This window comes from Natrix helvetica (genome assembly GCF_964273705.1).
Source record: "Natrix helvetica genome assembly, chromosome: 4".
Classification (NCBI taxonomy): domain Eukaryota; kingdom Metazoa; phylum Chordata; class Lepidosauria; order Squamata; family Natricidae; genus Natrix; species Natrix helvetica.
In genome coordinates, this window is record NC_138550.1 from 154,488,989 (window position 1) to 154,504,959 (window position 15,971).

Sequence of the window (15,971 nt, forward strand, 5' to 3'; positions counted from 1 at the left end):
GACGACTACAGTGCTACGGAGCCTGGGGTGGAACTAGAGACCAGCGATAGAGAGGAGCAGCCTCCGAGTGAGGGAAACCTACCACCCCCTACCAGCGGAACAGAACAGGAAGAACGCGCCGATCTCGCACCCGCTCCAACTCAACCCGAACTTCGACGGTCCACCCGAGTAAGGCAGAAACCGGCATACTTACAGGAGTTTGTCACTAACCGGAACACTCCATCTAAGAGGGGAGGGGTGTTAGATATTAGCATAAACTGCTGTAAGTCTCCACTAAGGTCCGCCACTATGGCGGGAACAAGGGGTTGCTCTGATTGGTCGGGAGGCGTACCAGATCCCTATAAAAGGGGAACTACTCGACCCCATAGGAAGCTGGATCACTACTACTACTAATAAAGAGCTGTTGTTGTCACTATCGTCTGGAGTCTGTCTCTCGTTGCCCGAATCTAACAGATGGGGTCACCAATAGAAGCCCAATAAGCTGACCGCCTTTAATTGATGACACCCAAAGCATGACCCTCCTGTTTGACCTCCTTCCGTTCGTCACATTTATGCTGGCAAGATAGAGGTTCCCTGTTTAGATTAAAATTGCATGGAATCAGGACTACCCAATGGTCAAACACAACCCTAATGCGGCCCTCAATGAACTCAAGTTTGATGGCCCTGACCTAGGGAATTCATGCTGCTCTCTTCTCAGTGTGTTGACTTCTTCGTCGTGGTCTTGAAAATGTCCATTTTCAGCATTCTTTCGAGTCTAGTGACAAATAGCGCAGCTCAAACATGATACAGTCCTGAAGAGATAAAGGTGCTTATATATCATATCTATATATTTTCGATCACAATGATGACAAACCAGGCAGTCTTCTCTGGTAATGCACTGGATTGGAAGTGGTTAATCCTCTCAGAGCTTGGATTAGCAAGATTGTTTGGGAAATAGCTTAAAGTTTAAATACAAGAATTCCAGCCAATGGTGTACTTTCCAACGAGACATTTACAGTATATATAGGATTGAGTCCTACTCATCTCACGAATGGACTACAGGTAGTCCTCATCTTAAGACCACTAGCCCAAATTTCTGTTGCTAAGTGAGACAGTTGCTAAGTTATTTTTGCCCAATTTTGCGACCTTTCATGCCACAGTTGTTAAGTGGATCCCTGCAGCAGTTAAATGAGTAACCCGGTTGGTAAGTGAATCTAGCTTCCCCATTGATTTTGCTTGCCAAAAGGGGATCACATGACCCAGGGACACTGCGACCGTCATAAATATGAGCCAGTCGCCAAGCATCTGAATTTTGATCCCCTGACCCCGGAGATGCTGCAACGGTCATTAAGTGTGGGAAACAGTCCTAAGTCACTTTTTTCAGTGCTGTTGTAATTTTGAATGGCCACTAAATGAACTGTTGAAAGTCGAGGACTGCCTGTATTGAAATGAGCTGTATATTAGTCCAAAATGCAACTGTGTGTAGGCTGTGATTCACGGATCCACAAGTTTGTGTGACTAAGCAAAAAAAAATGCCATGCTGATGTAAAGCGGTTTTTATTAAAACAGCCCTTAAGGATTAGCTTCTGCAGACCTCATAATATGTATGAAATATCCCTTGAATCAATAGGGAGGGGTCACCGGGAGAGGCCCACAGAAGTGATCGGGTTTTATATATGGTATATAATCCATGTTTGGATTGGAACATCTTTCCTTTAAAATAGTTTCTTCTAGTTATGCGTGGCTCGCCAGAACATTAAAATATTTTCACCGAAGAGCCTGAGGCCTAGTCCTTTGTTGACTTTGCCTGCCTAACATTTAGGAATTTTAGCAGGTATGACTGCAAATCAGGTCTACTGGAGAAGGAGAAGGGGAGCGGAGCAGAGGGAAGGGAAAGGAGGGGAGAGAAGGGGAGTGAAAGGAAGGAGAGGGAAGGGGAGGGGAGGGGAGGGAGGGGAGGGAGGAAAGGGGGTTGGATTAGAAGACCACCTAGGTCCAGTGGTAGGTTCCTACCGGTTCGGCCCAGTTCGGATGAACCGGTAGTTGCTTGGCGGCCTGGGTCGCCTGAACTGGCAGTGCCCCGTGCCTGCCACGCCCCCAAACCGGTTCTCCCGGTGGTGCCATAGGCAGTGCCATCTTATTTTTTTGCTTCTGCACATGCGCAGAGCAATTTTAGTTGTGCTGCGCAAATGTGTGCAGCGCGCCAAGGGGGCACATTCGTGGCGCACCACTGAGCGAACTGGCAGTAGTCTCTGCCGGAACCCACCACTGCCTCGGCCCCTTGCAATTCAATGATTTTGTATTCTCCAGATACAATATCAGAATTTCTAATTTATGATTGACTGACAAGACAGCCAAGTTGTATCAACAGTCGGCTAAGGGACGTGCTTTTCTTTTCATTTTTGGAAATTAAAAGACTGTTTTCCTTTGCATGAGCTATTTATCATGGCAGCTGGTGCGAAGTCATATCCTTATGGAATGGCTGGAACTCTTCTGGTCCCATAAAAAGATATTAGAAATAATAGAATCACAGCATCCTTAAATCTAACTCTGTGCTATGCCAGAATTTAGCCTTAAATCTTCTCTGTTTCATACGTCCTAATTTAGAACAGCGTTGTTTAAAATTCCTCTCTCGTTGTTTATACTCAGCTTAGAAATGGATAATAGGAGGCTTCAGAAATCCTATTGTATTAGTTTTATATGATATATAATGGTCTCATTTAATCCAGTTGTGCATAAGTTGAAGCCTTGTTGGTCAGAACCAGGGGTGGGTTCCTACCGAGTCAGTCCGGGTTGGCCGAAACGGTAGTGGTTTGGCGGCCTGGGTCGCTGGAACCGACAGTAACCCAGGCTTGCCACGCCCCCAAACCGGTTCTCTGCGGCCATCTTGTTTTTTGCTTCTGCGCATGCAAGCTGGAATGAACATTGCCGGGAGAAATATCAACAACTTCAGATATGGAGATGATACCACTCTAATGGCAGAAAGTGAAGAGGAACTAAAGAGCCTCTTGATGCGAGTGAAGGAAGAGAGTGCAAAAGATGGCTTGAAACTCAACATTAAGAAAACTAAGATCATGGCATCCGGCCCTCTCAATTCCTGGCAAATAGATGGGGAAGAAATGGAGGTAGTGACCGATTTTATTTTTCTGGGCTCCAGGATCACCACAGATGGGGACTACAGCCAAGAAATTAAAGAATTGAGGCCTTTGAACTCTGGTGCTGGAGAAGACTCCTGCGAGTCCCTTGGAGTGCATGGCGATCAACCCAGTCAGTCCTAGAGGAGATCAACCCTGACTGCTCTTTAGAAGGCCAGATCCTGAAGAGGAAACTCAAATACTCTGGCCACCTAATGAGAAGGAAAGACTCACTGGAGAAGAGCCTCATGCTGGGAAAGATGGAGGGCAAAAGAAGAAGGGGACGACAGAGAATGAGGTGGCTGGATGGAGTCATTGAAGCAGTAGGCATGAGCTTAAATGGACTCCAGAGGATGGTAGAAGACAGGAAGGCCTGGAGGAACATTGTTCATGGGGTCACGATGGGTCAGACACAACTTCACAACAACAAAACTTGGCTTTTGGCTTTTCCCAAAGGAGGTACACAATGTTTGGGGCTGAATTAACAACCTGGACGGAAAGATTAAATCCTCTTTTCCTTTCAAATTGAAGGGATGCTTTGATCTTAGCACTAATCATGGGAAGCTGCAATCTTAACTGGGATTCTCATACGATTAGGAAATCTAACTCAGGGGTCCGAACCAGCATTTGGCTGCGCCATGCCAATAACCAGGCCACGAAAACAGGGGAAGCCCCATCCATGGGATGCAGGCAGTGCATGAATCCACATCCCCTCCAGTCCACAGAAAAACCTCTCTGGTGCCCAAAAGGTTAGGAGCCACTGGTTTAACTTATCAACCTAATAATATTTATGAAGAAACCATGATTTGTTTGCCTTTTCCTTAGCAAAACCACCTACTTGCTTAAGCCTCTTTCCCAACACAGTCAGGGCAGCCAGAGCAACCCACTGCTTCACTGGGGTTTATGTGTAAATATATCCATGAAAGCTTCCAGTGTTATCTTCCATGCCTACCAATATGAATTAATTGATTCCATATGTTATCTGATAGTTGAGTGGCGTGGTGGCTTAGCTCTCGCCTCACAATGTGGAGCCTGTGAGTTTGATCCTAGGTAGAGGCAGATATTTCTCTCTCGGCACGATGAGAATATATCTGCTGAATATAATTCCGCATTGGCGACAGGAAGGGCATCTGGCCAGAAAACATTCAGCTCCATTGCCTAGACTCTACAAGGGATTATGAGATCATTAAAAGATGACGACGATATATCATCTGATAGTTCCTAATTAAGAGACAATAAATTGATAATAGTCCCATCGATTAGTGGTTGTCATCTTGTCGGGAGCATGAAAAGGCCTTATTGGTGGTGGCCCCTTCTTAATGGAACATCACTCCCCCTGAGGAATGGTTGGCCCCCACCCTGTGGTTTTTCCAAAAGGACCTAAAAACATGGCTTTGTCAGCAGGCCCAGGGACCACAAACGGAGATGGAGCTAATCAAGAAACGGATTTGTGTTGTGCTGCCATGGGAGGTGGGGTGAGATTTTTTAAAATAGATATTTTTAATCATAGTTTAGATTTTTAAATTTTGAATACAGTCTCCCATGTGTGAGTTGGGTGGTCATAAATTCACTTAATAATAATTAATTAATCAATGCCCTGGCCTTCCATTTTTAATTAGGATTTAGTTCTGTTGGGAAAAAAGTCATAGGAGAATTTCTGATATTGGGCAAATGTTTTTTTTTTCACTTCTGTTTTTGCTTTACAAATGTGTTTGTTTATTTCTTCCATTTTTTACAGCTGCCCAATTCAAAATTACTTTGCACAGTTTCCAAGACATTTAAAACCAGATAAAATAGCAAATCTCAATTCCTCAAAACAAGAAGACCTGAAACTGTATTCATGGCTGTTAACTCTAGAGAACAGGAGAAAAAGTGAGGAAAAATTACTGCCCAGTTCTAAATTGCCACTGGTCTTTCAACCACAACCACAAAATGTTTATATCCACTCCATACTACTAAAGTTAAGCAAAATAAATTATTTGCACACCCTCGTTTGTCTCCTTACTTCATAATGAATTTGGTTCACTATAAAAATTCCCAAAATTGCAATTGGAATGAGAAGCTGAAAAAGCTGTCAGACCATCGTGCTGCTTTTCCCCTTGAAAGATCTTCTAAGCCCAGAGATAGAAGGCAACGAACAGCAAGAGTTTCCACCAATGGAATAATGACCCACACATTTTGAACTGTACTATCTCAAAAAATAAACCAGCTTCATAATAGCTAAGTACAGTCACTGAGCTGGAAAGGATGTTCAGCTCAACTGCTGAACAGGGGATGATGTCTGATTCCAGAAGAATGCAATCCTATTATGGTATAAACACCAAAGTTTTAGATACATCTATAAAGTTGTGGTGGCTGAGTGGCTAAGATGCTGAGCATGTCCATCAGAAAGGTCGGCAGTTCGACGGTTCAAATCCCTAGCGCCCTGTAACGGAGTGAGCTCCTGTTACTTGTCCCAGCTTCTGCCAATCTAGCAGTTCAAAAGCATATAAAAATGCAAGTAGAAAAGTAGGGACCACCTTTGGTGGGAAGGTTAACAGCGTTCCGTGCACATTTGGCATTTAGTCATGCCGGCCACATGACCACGGAGACGTCTTCGGATAGAGCTGACTCTTCAGCTTTGAAACGGAGATGAGCACTGCCCCCTAGAGTCAGGAACGACTAGCACATATGTGCGAGGGGAACCTTTACCTATAAAGTTGATAGCAGGTACATAGTATTGCAGATACTAAAACAAATGTGGGGAAAGTATTTGCTGGTGACGTTACTGTTGTCCGGGGATGCCCAGGTGGGGGTCTCCTTTCGTGCCCCGTGATGTTGCCTACCTAAGTTGTACCCATTTATCTACTTGCAGTCACCCTCTTTCAAACTGCTGGGTTGACAGGAGCTGGAGCATTTAACAGGAGCTCACCTTACCTCTTAGCAGCAACTGGCCTTGAATGCAAGGTTGCCAATCATCAGCCCAGCATTCTAACTTCGCTCCTAATATTGCAGATAACTTGAGATGATCCTCTGCTGTGTAATACTAATTCATGAAGTATCTTTTATCCACTCTAGCTTCAATTTTTCAACCTATTTTATGGATCTTTTTCACCATACATTCAGTCCTATATCCAAATTCTAACAAGTTCCATTTTTAGATGTCAATATTTAAATTTTTCATCAATGTTTTTACTCTTCCATCAAAGGAAGAGTAAAGAAGGTTTGCACGTATATGCCACATATTTAATTAATTTCCTTGAAATATCTCCTGCCTAAGGTGCTAAACAAATGGTACCCCCCATTTTAGGCAGACGGTGTTAAACAAATGACACTACCATTTTAGGCTTGGAAATGCTGGTCATTTCCTTTGAATCTTTCATCATCTGATTCATCATGCCATATGCATTTTCTGTGGAAACAGTTACTGAATGCTTCTGTACTTAAAACAAAAAAACAAAAACAAGTTATCTCTTATTTATATTCTACACGTCCCAAACCTAGTAGGTATTTATTTCCATGGGAACAGGGGAGTAACAAAACACAAAAGCTACACTCCTGCATCTAGCCAAAAGGGCTAAACAAAATAAACAGACCCATAGATTCCCCATTAGGAATTTATTTCCAAGCACTTTTAGTTCCCGTGACTCAGCGTTAGTACCAAGTAATCCATCCACTAAAGGTTGACATGTTCAGGCACTTTTACTAAGAGTCACTCAAGTCAGGTGGAAACTGAGTTCCTATGCAAAAAGACAAAAACTATTCCCTTCAATCCCATTCCTCTCCCCGTGACCAGTACAAACCCAGCCAATGCAATGTGGGATGTTATAGGAACTCTTGAGGTGTTTCGGCTAGTTAATTTTCCACATCCAGGGCCTTGAAGATGCCTTGGCACGCCCGACAGCACACACATACACACACCCGCACCCATAATGCAATGTGCATGTGAAAAAACCCCATGCCCTGCTCTCATCCATGCGCCCCCCCAGCGCATGTGCGTGTGATCCCCCATGCTCCGTTTTGAAAAGCCTCCTGCACCAACCTTGAAGCCAAAACTCGGTGGGGGTAGGGCGCATGGGCAAGGCCCCAAAATGCAATGCGAGCACCCCTGAGCATGCATATGTGTGTCCCAGACATGCACCCCTTCCCCCGTGCATGAACAGCAGAGACCCAAAGACCAGCTGGCTGGCGGGAGATGCATGTGCATGCGTGGTGGAGCTGGGCTGGGGTGATGGCTGGCGTGACCACAGAGAGGGCTTTGCGTGGCAGCTGTGGTGTACCTAACATAGGTTCGCCATCACCGCGATAGAACAAGCTGTCCATTTCTAGAGTTGTAAGTGCTGGGACTTCGGGGGTTATCTTTATTTTTATACAGATTTTTTTTATTTTTTCATTTTCATAACATATAACCACATGTATACTATTACATAGCCAACATCATATTGTATTATTAAATGTTTACATCAGTTCATCTTACCAACAACTCCCAGAAACCAATTATTGGCTCTTCTGCTCTCCATACACCATATTTGTACTTTATCCATCACTTTCTTCTCCCTCTCTCCTCCCCTTCCCTACCTCTTTTCTTCCCTCTATTGCCCTTCTCTTCTCTACTTCCCCTTTCTCTCTCCTCCTCCTCTCTCCCCTTTCCACTCCTCCTTTCTCTCCTCCTCTTCCTCCCCCCGCCCTCTCTCCTATCCCTCTCTTCTTCCCTTAGCTCTACTTCCCACTCTTCATCTCATTTACTTAGTGCAGGGGTGTCCAAACTTGGGAACTTTAAGACTTGTGGACTTCAACTCCCAGAGTCCTCTGGGAGTTGAAGTCCACAAGTCTTAAAGTTCCCAAGTTTGGACACCCCTGACTTAGTGTATTTCAGCTTCTGCGCAAGCTCCATTTTATGTTGATAGTATTTATAATTCCTTTTCAATATGCCTATTTAATTTTAACATGTATTCTCCTCCTTTAAAAAAAAATAGAACAAAAAATATACATATATAGTCATTATGCTTTTAAACCCACCCGCCCCTGTCTAATTTTGGCCGAGATGTAGACTTGGTTACAATTCCCAGCTATTCTCATCACTATCTTTATATAATTATACATCCTTACACTTTGGGGGATTATTTTTATGTTCCAAAGTTTCCATCCAACCAGGAGGTGACTAAAGGCGTTATAAAAGACTTCCAATTTAGCACTGGGTGCAATTGTTGCCCAATGTGAACCTACACAAAGATCTTCATTGATAAGTCAAGGAGGACCCTCCAAATTTGCACCAGCTCTTTATGCAACTTCATTTGGAGACAAAAGATGGAAAATATGCAGCTTGGGAGGTCCTCACAATCCACAGTTGCTTTGTCTTGTTGACTTGAAGCTTCTTCTTCCCCATCCGTGAACTCTGGAGCAGCCCCCAAATCCATGCCCAGAGATGGCAGACTGAAATTCCCCAGGTCAGCCATGGATTTAAAGAAGCATTCTTTCATCTTCCATTATTTAAAAACCATCCAAGGTCCATCTATCTCTTTTAGGAAGGAACATATGGCACACCTGAAAGAACAGCACACAAATAAGATTCTCATCCCACCCCTCTTTCTGCTAAGGACGTGCTTTGCCCAAACCAAAACCGTGACATTCTATCAATTCATAAGACATTTTTATAGCATAAAATGGTAAAATGACATCTACAGTTAAGCTCCAAATTAACCATGTGAAGTTTAAGTGAAATATGCAGTGAAGACCTACATAGGCCCAGAGCTATTTTTGCAGAAGACTGTTGGTCTTGGCATAACAATACATTCCAGAAATAGTCTTTTGTTCCTATCAAAGCCAAGACTACGCTTGCCTGCCTTTCAATTCCTCCCTTTCTTTAATATTTCTGCCCAAATGTGGTAGTTCATATAGTCTTGATTTACAATCCACAAGAGTTAGGTAAAAACAACATAGGAGACAGCCTGGATGGCTTTTTGCAAACTATAGTGATTTTTATTTTATTTTATTAATAAAATTTTATTTATCTACAAACATGCAAAATACACACACACAAAACGTAAACGTACACCACATTTACACACTACAATATGTGGGACAGGAACTTCCTGTTCTTTCTAATAGCAATTACCAATCGATACCGTTCTCCTTATATTATTTTCCCTTCTAGTATATTTAATTTGCATTTCACCATTCTTTACTCTCTTATTTTACTCCTCTATCTGCTATATTGGCTGATTACCTCTAGTAAATTTAAACCTCTTGGATGCATATATATGTGTTAATTCTCCTTAACTATTTTGGGGATTTATTAGCTTCCTGCATTGATCCTTGTTTCTTTCCTCCATCCACCTATACCATTTCTCCCATATCTGGTAGTATTCTGTTTCTTCTTTTCCCTAGATTTCTTTTGTTAATTTATCCATTTCGGCACAATCCATAACCTTTCTTATTATTTCATCCTCGCTTGGAATTAATTTGTTTTTTCATTTCTGAGTGAAGGCAATCCTTACCACTGTAATTATATGTAAAATTAAATACTGGATTTATTTTTTATATTTTGCAGTCATTATTCCTAGTAAAAAATACTTTGGGTTTCCAATCTATTTTGACTCCTGTTATTGCCTCTAGCCAATTTTTGATCCTTTTCCAAAAAATTTTAGCCTTCTCACAAGTCCACCATAAGCGGTAATATGTTCCGTGTATTGATTCACATTTCCAACATTTTGGAGAGGTATTTGCTGAGATTTTAGCTAACCTTGTTGGTGCCAGGTGCTATCTGTAAAACATTTTGTACTGGTTTTCCTTGTATGCAACTGATAGTGTCATTTTTAAGTTTGTTCCCCAAAAATTTTCCCATTTATCTAATTCAGTGGTTTTTATTAAAAGTTGGACACCCAGAGATGGAAGGGCATCTTAAATTCCACATTTAACTGAACCAAATTTTGGGCACATTTTTTTTTTTTGTAAATAATAAGTGTCCCTCTTTTTTCTTACCAACCACTCCTATCTGTTCCACCTGCAGAAAATTCCAAGATTTCTTGACCAATGTAGAGGAATCTAGAGAGGGGAAATGTTGTAAGATGACCACCATCAAGAATTTCCAACAACAAAAATCTCTCCAAACTTCAAAACAAGGTAGGCAGTTCCACAGTTGTCCATCTTACTTGTGACTCCAAATTACACCAGGGTCATGTCTCAACATTCCTTAGCAAAATGGTTAATTTTCAGCAGTGGAAATCTATTTAGGGTCCATTAAGGGTTACCAGAGATGATAATATGTTTATTTTAATCTTGATCAAATAAACCAACTTTATATTCCTCCCATTACTTTTAACAGTCTTGATGTTTAATACTTTCAAATAATGTCCTGGACTTTGATTTCTTTTCCATTTTTCTTTGTCTTGTCTTTAAAACTTTAACAAGACTCTCTTGTACGGAAACATCCAGATTATTCCTTTGGTTTGTTATTTCATGCCCCTTTTAATTATTAAGATACCCTCCAGTTTCATTTGTATATCCTCTGTAATATATATTTTTCATATTGGTGTTGTAGTCTATCTTTTTTTAAATCCACTTTCAGATCAGTCTCATTATTGCCAAGTAGAACTTTTCCCTCTTCCATACCATCTTTTAAACACAATTGTCTATAATGGACAGACATTCTTAAAATTAACTTCTGTGTCCATTGTTTGTAAATATCCTCCAGTGTTAAATTATTCTGCTCCATTCACTTTTAAGATGTAAGATCTTCTCCTATAATTTTTCCCTTTAGTATTTAATAAAGGGGTATATACATATTTTCTCAGCCCTCTTTCTGGTTCATGCAGTATACAGATACTCAATGGAAGGCAGGCTGGTTGCAATTATTATTGTTTTCTGCAGCCCTATCTGTTGAACTCTGACCTGTTTGGTTGCTGTGTCAAACCAGGCAATAACTGAGGTGCAAATGACAGATTAAATAATTCCTCTGTAGAACTGTATCAGCAGCTCCTTGGGCAAACTGAGTTTTCTGAGTTGACACAGGAAGAACATTCTTTGTGGTTCCTTTTTAATGATGGTTCGAAGGTTTGGTGTCCATTTCAAGTCCTTGGAGATAATAGAAACTTAAACGTGTAAAGGTCTCTTGATACTGTGTTGCCTAATATTGTCAGAAGTGGTAGAATAGGAGAGCTTCTTCTAAAATCTACTATCATCTCTACAATTTAAGGGTGTTCAGCCCCAGATTGTTCCAGCTGCACCATAGGGCCAATTTAGAAGATCATTTCTTCTCCAGAAGAAGGAGGTTTGAAAAGAGCTGAACTATTTATTTTGGGCACAGAGCAATACATTTCAGGGTTCAAGAAATTCCCTAAACCAAGTGTAAAAAAACACCAGGCACTTTCTATCATATGTGGTGGACGTGCAATGAGGCAAAAAAATATTGGAAAATGATTCAATCGTGGTTAGAACAAATGGTGGGAGAACAAATTATGTTTAAACCAGAAACTTTTCTCCTAGGCATAATACCGGAGGGGTTTAAGAAAGATACACTTTATCTAATTATACATATACTAACTGCAGCGCGCATAACCTATGCACAGCATTGGAAAAAAGAAAATACACCATCAGAGCTAGATATAATCAGAAAAGTGTTGGCCTGTGCAGAAGCAGATAGGCTCACTCTTGAACTTAAAAATAAAGGGGAATCAGAATATTTTGAGGTATGGAATAGATTTTATGATTGGTATAAGACAAGATGACAAGACTGGAACAAATGTATATATTGTGATTGGACAGAAGGATAGACAATGTACCAAGTAGTTTAACTGTTAATGGTTGAAATTAGCTGTATATAATGTGAATGTATGGTCATTCCGACTCCGCGGTATTGCATTGTTTTTAAATGTAAAAATAATAAAAATATATTTTAAAAAAAAAGAAATTCCCTATACCAGGATACACACACATGCTCTAATCCTTTGGCCCAGCCTGATTCATCTCCACGAGTTCACAAGTTATGGCTGGAAACCGTTCAAGAACACAGCTATTCACTGCTGAATGTTCAGATAGTACAAAGTCATGGCATGCCTTGAATTTACAAGGAATCTCATCAACCATTCTGGAGTCTCTACTTTTTTCCCCATCAATAGGAATCTTTAAAGAAGATCAGGAAATGAAAAGTATTTTGCAAGTCCTCATCAGTTGGTCCTGGTGCCATTTTTTATTACAAGAAGAAAGCAGCTATTGAAGGATAGACTTATTTGTTTTTCTGATGTTCACAAATTCTTGCAAGATCATTTTTAACTGTGCTGGATGAAAGGGGGGAAATGAATTGGCAATTGAAATTTTGGTGGAATGCCTATCAAATTTTGAGGAAAGATTATAGCATCCTCCACTTTATCTCCAACGTTTGCACGATAGAAACTAAAATGAGGGGAGGAGGCATGTTTCCTACACTGAGCTAAGTCACAAATAGTAATCATAATAATAATAATAAGTTTGAATTTATTAGCCGCTCCCTTTCCAAGTAGGACTCGGGGCGGCGTACAATGGGGCATATAAAACACAGAAAATATATAAAACACATAGGCGTACATACAGAACATACATACAGATACACAAACACGGACTCGGAGGAGGTAAACAATTTACATCATATAGACAGTTAAAAGACCCGCATTAAAATACCCCAATTGTAAAAACCCGATATAAAATTAAGATTTAACGTTTAAAATACAATTTAAAAACGGTTAGGAGGAATAAGAATAATTACGATTGAGCCAGGCCAGATAATTGAAAGAGGTGGGTCTTCAGCTGTACACGGAAGGAGAACTATCATATAATAAGATAGTTTATTTATAACAGATCCATAGTTAACAGAATAAACCCAATTGCACTGATTTGCAGGATAGTTACTAAGCAACCATATTTTACTCCAGTATATTGTCCAAACCTAGACAAAAACAGATTCACATTTTGCACTACTTCATTGCTTTCTTCACCAGGATTAGTGGAATAACCCATAATTGGCTAGATTCATATTTATTTTATTTATTCGATTTATCAGTCGCCCCCTCTCCGCAAAGGGACTCGGGGCGACGTACAATCAAATCAAATATACAGGTGTGGCATGGAGGAGGTAACATCAATGTTTAACAAATCAGATACAAATGAAAAGCCACTAGGTTAAAATAAATAGCAATAAGTTAAGACAGTTAAAACAATTTAAAAAACCCCGAAATTTACATTTACAATAATTAAAATTGCCAGGGAGGTTAGAAGGTTCTAGTCAAGCCAGGCCGGCTAGTTGGGACAGGTGGGTCTTGAGTTTCGTGCGGAAGGAGCGGAGATTGGTCGTTATCCTGATGTCTGGGGGGAGGTCATTCCAGAGGGCTGGGCCCATCACAGAGAAGGCCCTACTCCTGGGCGCCGCCCTCTGACACTGCCTGGTGGACGGCATATCACTCTAAGTCATAAACCATGCGATGGGCTGGCTGCTAAAGCAAGTTCATGGCATACACTTGAAAGTAAATCAGGAAGACTGTAACTGGGATGTGTGTTTGTACATGTGTGTGCGTCTGGCAAGAACAAAGAATGCTTATCAACAGGAAATATGCATGTGTAAAACTTGTAGCAATTATGGGTAGTTAGAAAGTTGATAAAAGCAACAAGAATTAGACAACTTGCAGACCTCAGCTAAAAGTTAGGAATAGAGATGGCCAGCAGCAAATGAAATGTCTATTAGATAACTCCTGGGGCATTCATTAGCCAAGGCTTAGGAATGGGACAGCTATAGACCAATTGAGAAGATTGTAGAATTATTGCTAAAATGTTTATTAGAGGATATTTCTTATTATTTCACCTTGTCCTGCCTTCTCCTTTAGTGAAAATGTATAAAGCTTTCTTGATCCTTTGTTCTTGGTTCTTGGCTTTTTGACCAGGAACCCTTTTCCTTGGAGTACTCCAATAAAAAGCAATCAGAAAACATGCACCTCGTGTCTGGCGTCCATCATTGGCTTCGGCACCAGCTCAGATCCCAATTGGGGACAACATATGGTTTATAAGCCAAAGCAGCTAGGCTTTGATACAAAGCTGGCAGGAATAGCCAACACTCTAGATGATAGGCTCAAGATCTAGATGGATCTTGACAGACATGAACACTGGGCCCTATCTAACAAAATGAAATTCAATGTAGAGAAAAGTAAAGTCTTACACTTAGGCAAGAAAATCCAAAAGTACACATATAGACTGGGTGAAACCAGGCTTAATAACATTAACTATGAGAGGGAACTTGGAGTCTTAGTGGACAACCAATTAAATATGAGCCAACAGTGTGCGACAGCATCCAAAAAAGCCAATGCAATCCTAAATTGCATTAACTGAGGGATACAATCAAGATCATACCACTCCATAAAACCTTTAGTAAGACCACACCTAGAATACTGCCACAGAGAGGAAGGGATCAAACTATTTTCCGAAGCACCTGAAGGCCAGACAAGGAATAATGGATGGAAACTGATCAAGGAGAGATTCAACCTAGAAGTAAGAAAGGATTTTCTGACAGTGAGAACGATCAACCAATGGAACTGCTTGCCTTCAGAAGTTGTGGGGGCTTCATCATTGGATGCTTTCAAGAAGAGACTGGACTGCCATCTGTCAGAAATGGTGTAGGGTCAGGGGGTTGGACTGGATGACCTATAAAGTCCCTTCCAACTCTGTTAATCTGATAAATCTGTTAAATGCTTATCCTGCATCCTAATTCCTAATGTGGCTCCTTTTTCTAGGTCTTTTTCTGTGTCAGTTTTCGGTTTTTACATTTCTTGGGTTTGAACTTGGAGTTCTATGTCAACCCAACTTATAATATGTTGCATCTGACTGAAGCTTAGCACAAGCATTCTCAAACTTACAACAGTTCATTTAGTGACCGTTCAAAATTACAGCGGCACTGAAAAGGAGACTTATCACTGTTTTTCACACTTACAAGCATTGTGGTGTCCCCACAGTCACGTGATCAAAATTCAGCTCTTTGGCAACTGACTCCTATTTATGACGGTTGCAGTGTTCTGAAGTCATGTCATCACATTTTTGAAAGCAAAGTCAGTGGGGAAGCCAAATTCACTTAACAACCATGCGACTAACTTAACAACTGCAGTGATTCCCTTAACAACTGCATCAAGCAAGGTCGTAAAATGGGACAAAACTCACTTAACAAACTCATTTAGCAACAGAAATTTTGAGTTCAATTGTGGTCATAAGTCAAGGACTACATATAACCATTGGCACTGTGTTCCCACAATGCTCCAGCCACCAATTAGTTAACCAGAGATTAGCTGGTTACCAGATTAGCAAAGTCACACATCTGCCAGGTTGCCCTTCAGGATCACCAGATCTACCAATTACCCCTTTTAGGAGCCACAAAAAGATGAACTCCATCTAACTCCATCCTCTCCCAAGCATTACACAACTTCCCATAAAGTTTTTTTGTACATCTACAAAGGTCTGGAATTATTTCCAGCAGGTTTTGGTGAAGAGATCGGCCATAGAACGGAATGGAATCAATGTGATTAGCCGACCAATCTTTGAATATGACTTTGAAGGTTTCCATGAGAAAAAACCAAACTGTAAGGATTCACTACTATTAAACACACATACATAGAATAAAAATGAACAATCACTGAAGAGAAAGGAAAATAAGTATATAAACAACAGCAAACACAGAAGGATAAGAAGTAAAGGATGGAAACTAATCCAGGAGAGAAGCAATTTAGAACTAAGGAGAAATGATTAGGGGACTAGAGACCAAAATTGGAATTGCAGGAATTGGATATGTCTAGTTTAATGAAAAGAAGGACTAGGGGAGACATGACAGCAGTGTTCCAGTATCACAGGGGTTGCCACAAAGAAGAGGGAGTC